The sequence below is a fragment of the Hipposideros armiger genome, unplaced genomic scaffold (assembly GCF_001890085.2).
Source record: "Hipposideros armiger isolate ML-2016 unplaced genomic scaffold, ASM189008v1 scaffold_27, whole genome shotgun sequence".
NCBI classification, from domain to species: domain Eukaryota; kingdom Metazoa; phylum Chordata; class Mammalia; order Chiroptera; family Hipposideridae; genus Hipposideros; species Hipposideros armiger.
In genome coordinates this window covers 1,438,237-1,454,160 of record NW_017731377.1, presented here as the reverse complement: position 1 = coordinate 1,454,160, position 15,924 = coordinate 1,438,237, and the positions used below count along the sequence as shown (strand labels likewise).

At 42.2% G+C, this 15,924-nt stretch overlaps 1 protein-coding gene across 7 annotated transcripts in view; it reads right to left on the bottom strand.

Moving 5' to 3' along the window:
* The window catches only part of EXTL3 (exostosin like glycosyltransferase 3), a 121,348-nt gene that overhangs the window by 46,598 nt on the left and 58,826 nt on the right, over nucleotides 1–15,924 (bottom strand). For 2 of the 7 annotated variants that reach the window (XM_019636151.1, XM_019636157.1), the window contains exon 1: nucleotides 14,153–14,237. The exons of 2 other annotated variants lie outside the window; for them this stretch is intronic. The gene's annotated coding sequence lies outside the window, so the exon portion shown is untranslated. Of the gene's footprint in view, nucleotides 1–14,084; nucleotides 14,334–15,924 lie in introns of those variants that run through there. 3 more of the 7 variants (XM_019636156.1, XM_019636155.1, XM_019636153.1) reach the window with 3 other exon arrangements.

Here is a 15,924-nt window from a genome sequence, read left to right as displayed (position 1 = left end):
AGATGGAAAGTCTCAAATCAATAACCCTATTCTGGGGTTATTGCAGTAGACACCCTACTTTATTTCTACTACAAGAACCCCACTCGAGGGTTATTGAGTATATAGCTCCTACTTCAGGAACCTTAAAAAAGAACAAAGTAAGCAGAAGGAAAGAAACAATAAAGAGCAGAAATCCATGAAATAAAAAACAGAAAAACTAAAGAGAAAAATCAGTAAAATAAACAAACCCACAAGACTGACATAAAGGGAAGGGAGAGGATAGATACAAATTACCAACATGGGGAGTGAAACAAAGGGATGTCTCTACAGTCGCTGCAGGTGGAGGGGTTCAGAAGAAGCCACCCCAAGATGTGCTTCTGTGGTAAGTGGAGTGTTTGGAGCTAAGGGCACTCCCTTTTAGCCTCAGACTCAAGAGAAACTTCTGCCCCTCCCTTCCCCACCTAGAAGAAAAATTAGGGGCCTTCTGCCCATAATAAGAGATTATCTGAAGATAACCTCTTTTAACCTGTCTACAGGGCAGGGCAAACTTCTATTTACTAAGCATTTCTTATCATCCTGCAATGACCCTTTGAAACCCCCCAGGCACCTTACCTCATCCCCAGCTCAGGATGTCTTATACACCCATGTTCCCCTTCTATCTCTGAACCTCTGGTGCATGTGGGGTCTCTGACTCTCTCATGTATGCAGGGTTCCCATACATATGTATGTATTAAATTTGGTTATTATTTCTTGTTAATCTGTCTCATGTCTATCTGAGTAGTAGACCCACCAAAAGAACCTTGACATTAAAGTTTGTTCCTCCCCAATACAGGCATCAAAAAGATAATAACAAAAGACTATGAACAATTCCACACATAAATATAACTTAGATGAAATGGACCAATTCCTTAAAAAACACAAACTACCACAATTTACCCAATATGAAATAGGTAATCAGGTCTATAAGTACTAAATAAATTGACTTCATATTTTAAAACTCCCAGAAATCTCCAGCCCCAGGTGCTTTCACTGGAGAATTCTACTAAATGTTTAAAGAATAAACACCTATTCTACACAATTACTTTCAGAGGAGGGAACATTTCCAAGTTCATTTTATGAGCCTAGCATTACCCGTATTCCAAAACCAGAAAGGACCGGGAAAAAAGGGCAAAAAAAAAAAAAAAAAAGCCTACAGACAAGTATCTCTCATGTATATAGGCACAAAAATGCGTAACAAAATATTAGTGAACAGAATTCAGTAACATATAAAAAGTATTAGATTACGATGCATTTAAGTAGGAAAGTGTTCATTTAAGTAGGGAAGTATTTTAATATAGAAGCATGGAAATTCTCTCCATTTATTCATACCTTCCTTTATTCCTCCTATCAAAGTGTTCTGTCATTCTCTCACCCACCCCATATTACCTATTAATGTGTATTTTACATTTTTCACTCATCCATTCTCCTGGGTTCTCCATCCCAACAGCCCTTTCTCTGGTTCCTTCCACCACTCCTTAAATACAGTTGTTCTTCATGGGTTTGTCCTTTGTCCTCTTTCTCTGTCTTCACTTACTTGAGTTTGCCAATGAGCTTCAATCAGCCCCCTAACTGGATGACTCTCTCACTTGACCAGCCTCCTGATACATCTTTCCAATGGCGAGCCACACAGACATCCACTCCTTAATGTTCCAATGGCAGCAAAGATACATCTCCTAAGAGTACAAGGAGGTTTACTGCCTTCTCCCAGCAAAGAGGGAAACAAAATTCAAAATACTTGCACACAGAGATTCATCTTTCAGATCATGGTCAGTGCCCTATGTTTTCCCTAATCAAAATGTTTGCTTATAAATGGCAAGTAGAATTCTTGATCTGCTAACCACTCACGTAAGAGCTTGAAACAAGCTGCGTTCCTAGAAAGTTAACATGGTAAATAATCCGAAGTCTCGAGTGGTGAGTGAGAAGGTAGTTGGGGTGGAGTCCCAATTCGGAATTCTACAGACACTGATGCTCTCCCTTCATCTTCTCACTCCTACCAGCACCCTCTCTTATCTCCTCTTCTTGGCAGAGCCTTCTCTTCAAACATTCCTTATCACAATGGCAAAAACTCTTTATCACAGGAACATTACCTGTGATCAGGAATTTGCTTTCAAGGGTTTGTTGCTATAACAACCATCCTACTGAGTTTTCTTCTCTTAAAACTAAAACACTCTGATATGTTGAAACTTCCTATTGTGGATTTGGGGTACCTCTCTGTTTATTCAAGCCTCCTTTAATGCCTTTGAATAAAGTTGTATTCTTTTCTTCATACAAAAACAAAACAAAACTGAACTAAAGTAAAACACGCCAGGAAAGAGAGAAAGAAAGCAGAAGGGAAGAAATAAGGGAACTGCTCTTTCCATCTGGGCTGCTATTATGCATTACATCTGAAAAGTATGAAGGGAAAATGGGGCAAGAAAGAGAGAAGCGAGACACTTTCCAGATGTTCCCAAATGAAACCAACTGACTTTAATATTTTAAATAATTATGATAATAGCTAACATTTATTGAATTTTTACTGTGTGCCAGATTAAACCTATTATGTACTGTAACATAGTTAATCTTCACAGCAATCCTATGAAGTAGGTACTATACTATTATTCCCATTTTGTACATGAGAAATCAAAGCACAGAGCTTAGGTAATTTGCCCAAGGTCATCCATATTGAGTAAAACTGGGATTCAAATCAAACCAACTGGAACTCTAAGGCTCACACTTTCAATGTCATAATCATTATGGTAAACAGCCTGTGATATTAACTCAAGGAACACAGTGCACACACACATCATGCATAAACTACTTGTCAATTACCCATATTACTACTGCTCCACTGTAACCATGGACAATGATTAATTATAATTAAAACACACGGTAATTCTACTCCAGAACCTAAAGTCACTTTTATATTCTTAAAGTATTTATCTGTGTGGACGAAAAAGGGGCCATATACTAAACCTGACAAGCTCAGGGGAGGCCAGCATGGGGGCCTTACAAACTCAGAGAACGAAAGTAACCACACAGGATGGTCTGAACATAATTCCTAATTAAAAGCTGGTCAAGGTGGGTAGGCACATCCTTGGCCTGTAGCTTCCTTGACAAAGGTAAATCTTTACCTTAAGTGAGCCTGTCTATTGTCTTTTTGCATCTAAGATAACATATCTTTGAGTGGTCTGAGTAATCTTTTCCAGACCCCTTAAGGCACAACTGCAACAGAGGACTAGACCAGAGAAGCCCTCAATGTTATCTTGTTCCTCACATACCAGCTCTATGTGCTGTAAATGTTATTAACCATCCTGTACCCACCAATGTAAAAGAAGTATATGTCTATCTTACTTTTTATCCAATCCAAGAGATTTCCCCACTTGGCTTTCTTCCACCACCGATGGGTTTCATACACTCTCCTTATGTCTCCTCCTTTGATTCGAATGTATAAAATAAGCTGCAAAACTGCCATTCTCCAGAGCATTTGCTCAATCTGTTGAGATTTTGCTTCCTGGCAATTGTTATCAGTTTGGCTCAAATACTCATAAAAATTCTCCATAGGTTTGGACATTTTTTACAGCAACATCTGCTAAACCAAACAAGACAATATACTCAGGGCAAACTATCTTAGCCAGTGTACCTATGACCTACCTGTGCATCTGTGCATGTAGTACTAGTTTCTTTTTCATTTAAGTCAAAACTGGCCCGTTGAACAGGCATGGTTCCATCATAACCCAGGTGCAGGTCCTACAGAGCTGTATGCACCCTGCTGCTATTACTGCCTTGGCCCAAGCCCTTCCAATTAGGGAAAGATTGTTCTGTACAGGAAATCATTTCCGAAAGGTTGCTGAAAGCAGTATTTCGGAGGTTTTATTTTGTCTTTAAATGCAAAGATCCAAAAAAAACATCATTTCGATTTTCTACAAGCATAAGCATGACATGGGGCATAAGCCTGTTATGGGGCAAGGTAGTAACCTAGTTCAAAAATCAGGAAGCACTGAAACAAATTTCCCAACATTATCACTATTGTTAACACTCTGACTTCAAAATGACAAAAGGCACTTTCCAGGGAAGCTAAGTGTAGATCAAGAATGACTTGTAAGAACTGCATTTAGGCAATTCACAAGTTACAGGAGATCAAAGCCATGTGCTTTTCACAATTTATTTACTGGATAAACTTAACCCAGTTACAAAATAAGGGAAATACTGGCATACCTCAAAGATACTGTGGGTTTGGTTCCAGACCACCGCAATAAAGCAAGTCAGTCTTTTTGCCAGTGGAGGGTCTTACCTTCAATTTGTAAAAAATACATCTGTGAAATGCAATAAAGTGAACCACAATAAAATGAGGAGTGCCTATAGAAAATTATCAGCAATTAAAAAGCAAAAATCAGGTAAGAAAAACTGGTTGTGCACTGACATATTGACCTGAGAGTAAAGATTATGATATAATCGCAGAGAACCACAGAGCTGAGCTACCCTTATTACAGGGCTTTCAGAAAAGGAAAAACAAGTATTCTTTGGGCTCAAGAGCAGATTCCTAAGTCCAAAAATGTTCCACAAATGCCACTAGCAGATAAATCACAAAATGCACAAAAGGAACTCATCAATAAGCTATAAGCCTTCCTTCTACTGCTCAGCTGTATATAGGTATTAACAAGACTATTGGTTAAACCACGTCACCTGTTTAGTCAACAATAAACCTGAACCCAGAAGTCTCACCTCCCAGGATAGGTCCTCAATTTGAAAAGTATGCCAGTTCCTATATGTGTTTCTCTTCTTGTTTGATAACATCTCACAAATCAAAATTCTATTGCTTTACCAGTCAGTTTTTAACTAGGGTTACAATTCAGATTCACAACTTACCTAAGAATTTTTCCAAATGATAAACCCAGACCCATCCAACATTAACAGAAACAGAATTCCCAAGTGTGGGGCCCAGGCGCCTACAGTTTGACAAAGCTCCCAGGTGATTTTAACGCAGAGCATACAACTCTAACACAAAACCACTGGTCTAACAAAAAACTGATGACAATCCCCATTCAGACTGATGACATGTGAATCAATGTAATTACAGACAGCTAAGGAAGACATATCTTATTCATATAGGAAGTCTACAAACTACATCATATGCCTTCGGAAGACATGAAGGGTAGGGGATGCTTTCCACTTGTTATAACTATGTTTATTTATATTGACAATGTACTCTGGATGACACACTTTACATATACTTCATTTCATCCTCACACCTGTGGGTAGGTATTATTTCACCTACAGATAAAGAAGAGTGAATCACTGAGGCTCAGTAAAACTTGTTCAAGGCCAGACAGCAAGAAAGGTGAGAAGCCCAGATACAAATCCAGGTCTGTCTGACCCCTACTCTGCTACTCACGTGTTTACCACTTGTTTACTTAAAAGACTCATTTTGTCTTCATTTTATAATAAGCATGTATTACTTTTGCAATGAAGAAAAATACTATCTTGCTGCAGTCACTTTAAAGTACAGCACACAAAAGAGGAAGACAGAAAAAAAATAAAAAATAAAGTATAGTACACTATACTCCAGTGAACACATGAATGATAAGAAAGTAAAACACCTCTATTGATGATATGGAGAAAATTTTAATGGTCCGGATAGAAGATCAAACCAGTTTTCTCTCATTGCTAAAGTAATGTCTTACAAATATAGAAACGAGGGGAGACTAGAATAGCACCTGTGGTGTTCCACTGGAATTAGAGGTATCAGTGTGAACTGATCTAAGAAGGCTCCTTGAATAAGCAGCTAATTTCAGGACTGGACAAGTAAAATAAAAATGAGCCTGGAACATTTTCTTTTGCCAGAAAGTAAAGATGTACTGAAAGAAAATTAGGGCATATTTTAAAAAGGACACTGGATCAGTGTCCTCTGAAGGGATCCAATTCCCTCTGGATAAATCTGGGACACTTTGACTAAATAAATTATACCAATAGATTATCTCCCAATAAATGAGAAACCATATATTCATAAATAAATGACGAGTATATAAAGAGGGAGAGGAAAAATTAGTCATTTGGAGTACAATTCCACCTAATAAATATACAGCAATGGCAGAAATGATGGAGATTTTTTTTTAACTTTCATTTAGTGACTATCATATTAATAATTGTTTTAGGAAAGATTCAGCACTGGATGCTAAGATTCACTGTTAAAAGGCTGATGAGAAACAGGATATAAAAATCATTTATTTTTGGGGCCAGCCAGGTGGCTCAGTTGGTTAGAGTGCAAGCTCTGAGCAACAGGGGGGCCGGTTCGACTCCTACATGGGCCAGTGAGCTGCGCCTGAGCTGAGCTGCCGCTGAGCTGCTGACGGGCACCTGGATGGCTCAGTTGGTTACAGCGCATGCTCTGCCAGTTCAATTCCCACATGGGATGATGGACTGCGCCCCCCGCTCCCCACCACTAAATTTAAAAGGGCGACTGGACTTGGGAACTGAGCTTGCGCCCTCCACAACTAAGATCGAAAGACAGCAACTTGACTTTGAGCTGATGGGTCCTGGAAAAGCACAATGTTCCCCTTCCCCAATTCCCCAACACTATTCCCTTCCCCAATTAAAAAAAAAATCATTTACTTTGGATCTTGAGAAAGAAGATAATGAGGACGGGCTCCTGGCAGCTACCTGGGCTAAAATTTAAAAGCGTCTAGAAGCCATTTCTAAACAGGGGTCTCTCATGCAAACAGCACTTAAGGGAAAAACATGCACTGAACTGCTTGCTTACACTGTGTTCCTGCCACCTAAGCCAGCCCTTACAAAGGAGTTCCTGGGATTGTATTTCAACCAACAGGACTGAGGCTTTCCCCATCTGATTGGAGCTATGCAGCTATATCCCCATCAACATTTTCACTGACCAGAGTGGTTCCATTCTGACCAATCAAGACAGTATCTTTTGGACCAATCAAAGTGTAAGGATTTGGAGTCCTCATTTGGACAGACCAATTAGGGACCAGGGGTGGGGATTTCTATCTATATAAATCAGCCCTCTGGTTCAGAGAGCATACTTCCCTTCTCACCAAAGACTGAAACATTGAAGATGAAACACCAAAGACTTCACACTGGACCAGAGTACAAAAGAGCAGGTGGAGTGTCTAGCCAGACAGGGGCCTGGCCCCAGGGCCTGCTGGCCCCAGGCTCATCTCGCAGCTGTGCTGCCTCATAACTAAGCTGTAACACTAAAGCTGTTCCATAGCCGCGCTGTTTTCAAATCTGTGCTGCTTCATAATTGGGCTATAACATATAACACTATTGAGCTTTTCCATAGCTGTGCTGTTCTCACAGCCGTGCTGTATCACAATTGAGCTGTTCGCATTAAATAAAGCTTCCTTCCTCACTGCACCCCAAATTTAGGATTCCTCTTGGCACTGAATTAGCACCAACAACCACCAGTTTGAGGATAGAGGAGAGGGGAAGGCAGGGGAGGGGAGAAGCAAATATGACAAAATGTTAAAACTAGGAAATGTGGGTGAACAGTATGTGGAAATTCCTTATACTACTCTTACAACTTTACCAGAAACATTAGAGTACGTGGGGAAAAGTTACAAAAATGGGGGGGGGGGGAAGTACAGCACACTAGATTTTTCAATAAATAAGGTGACAATTAGCTCTTAGGAAAAAAATAAAGTCAGATTCCTACATGACAAACTAAATTCAACACGAAGTCCCAGGTGGATTCAAGAAGTAACTATAATAAACGAAACCATAAAAGGAAAACATACAAGTAACTTCCTCTCAAGATAAGTACAGCCACTTTTATAGGAATCCAGGCAAAAGCAAAATCCATAAAAGAAAAGTTCAACAGATTTGACTATGTAAGAATCACAGGCTTCTATACATTTACAAGAAAAAAAAAGTTCAGATTCAATGCAAAGACTGGGCGAAATATCTGCCACTTGACATCACTGTAATAGAAGTCAAGGAAACAACACAACAGTGGTCAAAGGAAATACACAGAAAATTAAAAAGAGGCCCAAACGATAAACATTTTTAAATTTTTAATCTTCCTATCAATCAAAGAAATGTACATTTAAAACAAGATACAGTGCCGTTTTCCACCTGCAAATCAGCAAAGAATTGTAAAATTATACCTGGTGCTAACCAGGATCAAGGGTAACACTTCCACCTCCTGCTGCTGAGAGTGAAAACTGGCACACTTTTCTGGAGTCCAGTTTGGAAGAAAGGAATAAAAGCCCTGAAACTGTGCCTACCCTTTGAACCTACAATTCCATTTCCAGAAGCTTTTCTTAAGAAAGAATCATGAATGAGAAAAAAGATTTGGCTTCAAGGACATTCACACGAAAACATTACCAAATATACCTCTTAATTGAGCACACAGTATATCTCCGTCCTAAGCTGGCAGCTGCAGTTTGACAGGTGCTCTTGTACTGTACTAGTAAGCAGATAAACCAAAAAGTAACTTGCCACTTGTAACGAAAGTCTTTCAAATGTTCATATCTTGACTGCGCAGTTTCACTTTCTAGGAATGAAGTCTATGTGAACAAAGGTTTGTATTATCAAGATGTCATCACCACCACAGCATTCTTTATAGTAGCCAAAACAATTATAAATGAAATGTCCAAGATTAGAAGCAAGGTTAAATATAAAGTATGACAAATCCATGTCACTCATATGACTATAATGCTGTCAACAGCTTTTCAACCATTTTAAATAAAATGGGAAAATGTTCACAATATAATGTTAAGTGGAAAAATGCAGATTCAACTGTAAGGAAGGGGGGTAAAAACAGGGTTTTTTTTAAAGATAAGGTCTTCAAGATGGATTGTGCTAAAGCATCCTCCTGGAACAATCAACTTGATGTGCGATTGCCTAGAGCATCAACAAATTTCTCAAAGGTTCCCATTTCTCATGAAAAGACGATTTTTATTTTATGCTATAGAGGCATACAACTGACATCATTAATGCCACAGGCCACCCTGAATGAGACAGAAAAGTGAAGTAAAAGTTTGCTAAGTCATCCAAAAATCCGCTTTATGACTCAGGCATCCTACTTCAACTCCTGGGTGAATTCAACTCGAGACTCCAGTTTTGCCATCCCTTTATCATTACCATCTTTCTGACTCATCACATCCCCTAACTTCACAATTCCGTGTCCTCCTTGACTCACACGCTCCTTATCCTTTTTTAACTCATAAATTAAAGGGTTGGATTAGACCTCAAAGATCTTTTTAGATTCTAGGACCCCACTGACTTACAACTGCCTTGCACACAGAAAGCACACACATACAGATTTGTTTTGTGGAGAGGGGAGGGTAATATTACCAACACATCAACGCAAGGCAGCAAGGCTATTCCCAACACCTCCTTTTGTTTCACCTCCAAGATTTCAAGCATAGCACTTTCCTTGGAAGTCCCCACCCCTTAATTTTCTATTGAATCCATTAATAACAGTTTGGGTCCTCATCGACTATTTTCTCCATCCTCAGCCACAGCGTTATTACATTTTACAGCTGTACTTCAGAGATAAAGAAAGGAAGTCAGGCTAGGAAAAGTGGGTCAAGACTGGGGGGAAAACCCAACACAAAGATTTTTGGGATCTGGACTATCTGAACAGATGAAATTTCATAGAGAGAAAGGCCAAGTTCAGCACGTAGATCCCAAAACTACATACATGGAAATGATTTAGTTTATCAGTAGCACATACACACACACAGAGTTATGATTTCAGTTGACTATAATTTCAGTGAGTCAAGAATATACAACTGCTTAGAAAAAAGAAAAACTAGCACCTTATTTTTCTGTTTGTTTGTTTTTAACATAGTATTAAAAACAAAGGAGTAAAGGTTACTGTTACTCTGTACAGTTTTAGGCAACATTGTATACTGAACAGTGTATGCTGTGCTGAGTGCCACACTTTAAGAGGGGCATTAAAGTAAATGAAGAGCAAAGGACTACGAATTGATGAGGGAACTTAAAACTAGAAATTAGAAACAGCTGAAGGAAATGGGATACATATTTAGCCTGTGGAACAGAAGACCTAGGAAGAAGATGGCAAGCTCAATGACGACGAGGGCCTGAAAGTAAAGTAAATGAGTAAAGCCAGCAGGCAGAGCCTTCAGCAAAACGGAGAGTATTTATATATATTTAGGGAGACTGCTGCCATCAGAAATATGATGTCTGTATCACCAAATTCCCTAATTTTTCCTCAAGAAAAGCCAGAAATAGATTTCTATGTGAAATCTCCCCATTACTAAAAGTAGGCTTCCAATTTCAGTTTTTGTGTAAGTGAAATGATTTACTCAGAGGCCTTATCTGATCCATGCACACCAGTTTGCAACTCATATCTTAGGGGAACATGATGGCTACCTTCCAATATCGGAAGTACTACCACAGAGAATAGGGATAGACTTGTTCTATTGGGTTGTTGGAAAAGTCATGACGCATTTTTGCAACAAAAAACATAGAAAAAATACGTCATGACTCTTCCGACAATCTAATATATGACCCTAAAAAGTGACAAAGAGAGGCAAACTGCAGCTCCATATGGAAAATCTTCCTAAAAACTAGTCTACACATTAGAATGGGCTGTCCAGGGAGGTCCATGTCATTGTAAGTATTCAAAGGGGGCCAGGTCAGTAAATATTATTGGCCAGCTCAAGAATTCTGCCCTTTACTACATCTGGCCCCGATCAAATAACCAAGCCCCTCAAGTCTCCATTTGCTTTCCTACCTTCCTTCCTTCTCCTTCCAAAAAAGGAATATTGTCACAGTTAGCCTCCTATCTCTTAGAGTTAGTGTAAAGATCAAAATCTTTGTGACAAAAAAATTTTATGAAAGTATTATACAATGTAAAACAACTATGGCAATTGAAGACATTATTGTAATCTACCATCATAATGTAGTTATGTATGTCTTCTCTTATTACACAGGCTAAGGACATATTCCCAGCCTAATTCATTTTTTCCTCCTCCCTCAAAGTATCAAATATCTGTTGAAAAAAATGTTTAAAAGGAAGTTGGAGACGTAGGTTACACTGACAACAATATAAGGTAGGATAAAAGAGAAAACCCTGACCAAAGCAAACATCCAGAGTGTCAATCATTAATGTCACTGACCAGCCTAAAAGGTAATGGGCAGTCAAATGGAGGAATAAACAAAGTAATGACGTGTGTGAGGAGGAAACACTCTAGGGCAGGCATTGGCAAACTATAGCCTGATTTGTAAATAAAGTTACCCTGGAACACAGCCTTGCTCGGTTATGGACCGGATGTACGCATGGATTGTATATATGTATTATGTGTACGCTGCTTTCACTCTACAACAGCAGAGCTGAATAGTTGCAAAGCCTAAAATAATTACTATTTGCCCTTTACAGAAAAAGTTTACCTGCTTTTCTATAAAAAATACTCTATTTACAAACCACAGAGGTGGCTGATTGCTGACACGTAGTTCATCTTCCTATGGTTCCATCCCTGGAATTTTAATGGGTCATTTCGGTGGATGCGAACAAAATCTTACACAATAAACATTATGCCCTAAGTGTAGGGGAGGTAAATATGTCACTAAATGGAGTCTCCTCCATATTCCTCTTATACGTATACTCAAGATTAAAAACTTTTTAATCCTGCTTCTCTTCCACCTAGTGATATCACCCAAGAGATCCAAAAATCCCCAAGTACACAAGGAGTGCAGGACTGGTTCAGACAGGAAAAGATCACACATATAGTCTCTGTTCCTCTTGAGTTCTCAAACTCACTCTGCCTGAGCTCCACTACTTTCATGGAACCTGTAAATACGTGAAAAACCCTTTCTTTCCTCTTATTCTATCATTACAGGTTTCCAAAAGAAACCGTTACTAAAAATTAAAGAGGAAACAGAAATAAAATGGAAATATGTTAACACAAGTTATCTGAGCTAAATTTAATATTCAGCAGAAATGACTGCAGTTTTAGGACTTTATGAAAGATTCGTCTTCCTTGCCTCACTCTGAAATAACTATAGGCAAAGGCGCTCAAATCTCTGCCAGCAGATCTGGACGGACCTTCATTTTTCTCCTAATATCTGACTCCACTTCTACTTCAGGCAATATTTCCAACTCCACCAGAGGACTACTTACCAGTCTCACTTCAAAATGGGGGGCGGGGGGAGTACACACACACACACACACCACACACACACACACACACACACACACACACACACACACCCGCCACCACCTCACTCCTGCACCACCCTTCAGTGACTTTTTCATTCAACAGCTAGCTTAGTGTCCTCAGGGAAAAGGCACATCCCTATCTAATCCCCATACATTCTTCTGATGACTTCAAACCACCCTTTGAACCTTCCCCACTCTCTTACTTCGAACTAACTCCATTTCTCAGGGTTAACCTCACCCCTGACTCATTTCTCTGTCGCCTGTTCACTTAGTCTTGTCACTCACAGGTTATAAGTCTGAGGCCTAATCATTAAGAGATTTCAACTGCACACCCAACATTCAATGCCAGTTCGGCCCCTCCAGAAAAGCGAAGAGTGGGGGAATAAACATACATGCTTGTCCATCTTTCGGTTAGTAGGTATGCCCCCTGAGAGCATCAACCATATCTTCAGGTCTGAAATGAATGTTTCAAGTTTTCTGGAGATCCACAATGCTAATTCTTTCCCAAAAAGCCTTTAAGCTGGTTTCCCACATACTTATGAGTACTTATGATTCCTCAGGCTCCCCAGAGGATAAGGTATTTTTAACAGACCAAGTAAGAGTTTAAGAAGATGGCTCTTTTCCATCATGAAATATTTAAAAGTTCCCCTGCTACATAAGCTGGTTAGAATGCTTAGCTTCACTCAAAAGACTCTCAAGGCCCCACTATCCCAGGGCACCCTGATAGTTATAAAAGCTGTACCAGATGCAAAACTAATTGTTGAGCAAAACAGGGGAAAATGCGGACAGGCTGCACGACCGCAACACACAAAGACTTTTTAAAAACAAAAGAACACATGGAGAGCCCGGCCTTCAAAAGTGAAGCTACCTACGTTGGAGGAATAGGACAACATGAGAAGAAATGCTAAAGGTGCCTCTTAAGTAAATCACATATGGGAAAAAAAAATGAACATGTGCTGTTCTGCGTTTCCTCCTCCTCCTCCTCCTCCTCCTCGGGAGTCCAACCAAAAGGACGTGATGAAGCCCTTAGAATTTTGGAAAAGGAAAGAAGGTCCAGGAGAAGTCCACCAAATTCAAGTCCTTTAAGAGCCACAGATGTCTAAAAAGGAACTGAAACATTGGCATAATGTGGAGAAGGGATTAACACCCTAGCTGCAGTCTGGCACCCCTGCCTGATCTCCCAAGGGCTCCGCATTCAGACTACCTATCCCCTGCAGCGCGGGGGTCGGGTCCTCGGCTAAGATTTCAGTAGTACAGACGTGCACCCTGCAGCCCCTCTCCTGCCCAAGCAGCGCTAGGCCCATCGCTACGGAGCCTGGGCCTGAGCACCAGAACCCCAGATGTACAGAACAGCAGCACCTGGACCCTTGGACAGGAAGTGGCTATTTTGACTGTGGGCTCATCATGAAAGGAGGTGAGCTTGGCAAAACGAGCCAGAGGAAGAGCAGCTGCAGAGGAAGAGTGTCTGAATGCAGTGCAAAGCAGATGTGGGGGTGTGTGGGAGGGGAAGGGTCGGGGGAGCCCCTTCGTCGACAGCAGATGCTCTACACAAGCAGCTGGACAAATATAGGGGGGGCAAAGGAAGGGTGGAGGGCTTTATGGCGCAGACGAGGCTGCACGGCTGACGCCGAGCTTTCAAGAAAAAAGAGGTGGGAGTGGGTGCGAGGCAACGCAAACCCGGGCTATCGGGGCCGTATGGGGGCGTTGTGTTTAAAGCTCCCACGTTGACCTGTTCACCCTCCTCGCTGGTGGTTAAGGCCCTAAGGGTTCCCTCTCCAGACCCCCCCCCCCGAGAAGTGTGGGAAGGCCTACGCCGAAGCTGCACGCCCCCGCTGCGCTGGGCAGAAGCCACCCCGCTTGCTCCAGTGGCCCCAGCGCTGCCGGACCCAATCCCGCCCGTCCGCCCGGTGCCCTGCGCTCGGAGCAGCCCCGAGATCCCTACCCCGAGCCCCTTCCGGGCCACCGCCCCCAGCTGCTCCGGGCTCCCGCAGCTGCCGCCAGGAGTCCTACCGGCTTCCAGTTCAGGGACGAGCCGCCACCGCCGCCTGTACGAAACTCGGGTTCCCAAAAGCCGCTCTCGCCGCCTGCTGCCCGCCTTGCAGGCCGCGCGGGATCCTCCGCTCCCCCTGCCGGCGGGCAGCCATTTCCGACAAGCGACTGCGGAACTTGCCGAAGTGCGCCGGGCCGGAAATGGCCGAACCCGGCCGCTCGCGAGCGGCTGGGGGCGTTCGAGACTTTCCGGACAGCGCCCGAAGGCCCGCGGAGGCCTCCGCTCCGCCGCCGCGGCTGGCCAGGGTCCCGCCGCGGCGGCGGCGCCGCAGGGGATTGTGGGAAACGCCCCGCGGGAGGGGCGGGGGCGGGAGCTGCGAGCGGAGCGCAGCCGGCGGGAGTAGGGCCTGCCGGCCCCTGCGAGCTCTCGCCGGCGTCCCATCAATACCTCTCACCCTTTCAGGAAACCCTATCGAGGGAGAGCGGAGAGACTGCTCCCGGCTGTGCTGGGAATGGCTGCCGACTCCAGAGCCTCGGCCGATGGGAGCGGCCGGTGAAATTCAAGTCTAAAAATAAACCCACCCCCATAGGAAAGGCCTTCCTAAATGCTGACCGCGCTCCAACAAAGGTCTCTGAGTTTTGAAACACTTGGAATATGTAACCACCAAGAAAAGGCCGCTCGGCATGCATGCTTACGGAAAAAATCCCAGAGCTTTGCAAAAAAACAAGAGCTTAATCCAGTCGTGTGGCAAGGATCAACCAAAACTGGGAGCAAAGAGGAATACCATTTGAAATACTTAAAGCCAGCCCCGGTGAACCGAAGAGTGTGCATCGTCTACAGTCCTAAGAGACATGTGACTGTCTACTTCCACACATGCGAAGTCGGGACAAGACTTTTTAGATAACTGATGGGGGTGAGCGAAGGAACTCGACCAAACCTCAGACACACACCTGATCGTTATTGTTAACTCAGGGATAAGTGAAAACCATTATCTAAAATCTATAACTGCAATATAATCTAAGATCAAATTTGCATACATACATATATATATATATATATATATATATATATACATATATATATATATATATAATATTTTTTACATGTTTTAAATCCCCAAAGAGCATGGCTTCTACTCCAGGGCTTCCTAACCAGGGAACCCAAACCACACCAGGACCTGGGGGACTGGCTCCTATCCCGATGCTTGGGTGGTCTGATGCTTTGGATGAACTACACCCCCGAGATGGCTCCACAGCTGCGGTATCCCATCCTCATACCCTTCTTGGTGGAGCCCAGGCCAGTGCTTTTAGCTAGGAGGACTACGAAACACTGAAGATTGCTTAATTTCCCACAGGGGACAGTTTGGACTAGGGATTCCGATTGCAAAACAAAACTTTAAAAAACCTAGCAACCTGATTTCCAGAGCGCACCGCACCCTTCAGCTCGCCATACCCATCATACCCTCCTCTTTCTGACCCTTTTTCTTCTCTTTCCTGACATCTCCTTACTCTCCCCTCTCCCGTTTTCCTTTCCCCCTCACATCTCACTTTTTTCTCTCCTTTCCCCTTTATTTCTATGAACTAACATTCAAAGTCCTACCACCATAATATATGTACAAAAACAACCCCTTTCTAGTACCAATTTCGTTGAGGAAAGTCAAAGAGAAGGAAGCAATTTTTTAAAAATCAAAAGCATTCCAACAAATGAAAATGGGTGAAACTGTTAACCATATATTACAAATAGCCTAAGTTGTCCTTCTTGTTTCACTCCGCCCCTCCCTCCCTTCCTCCCT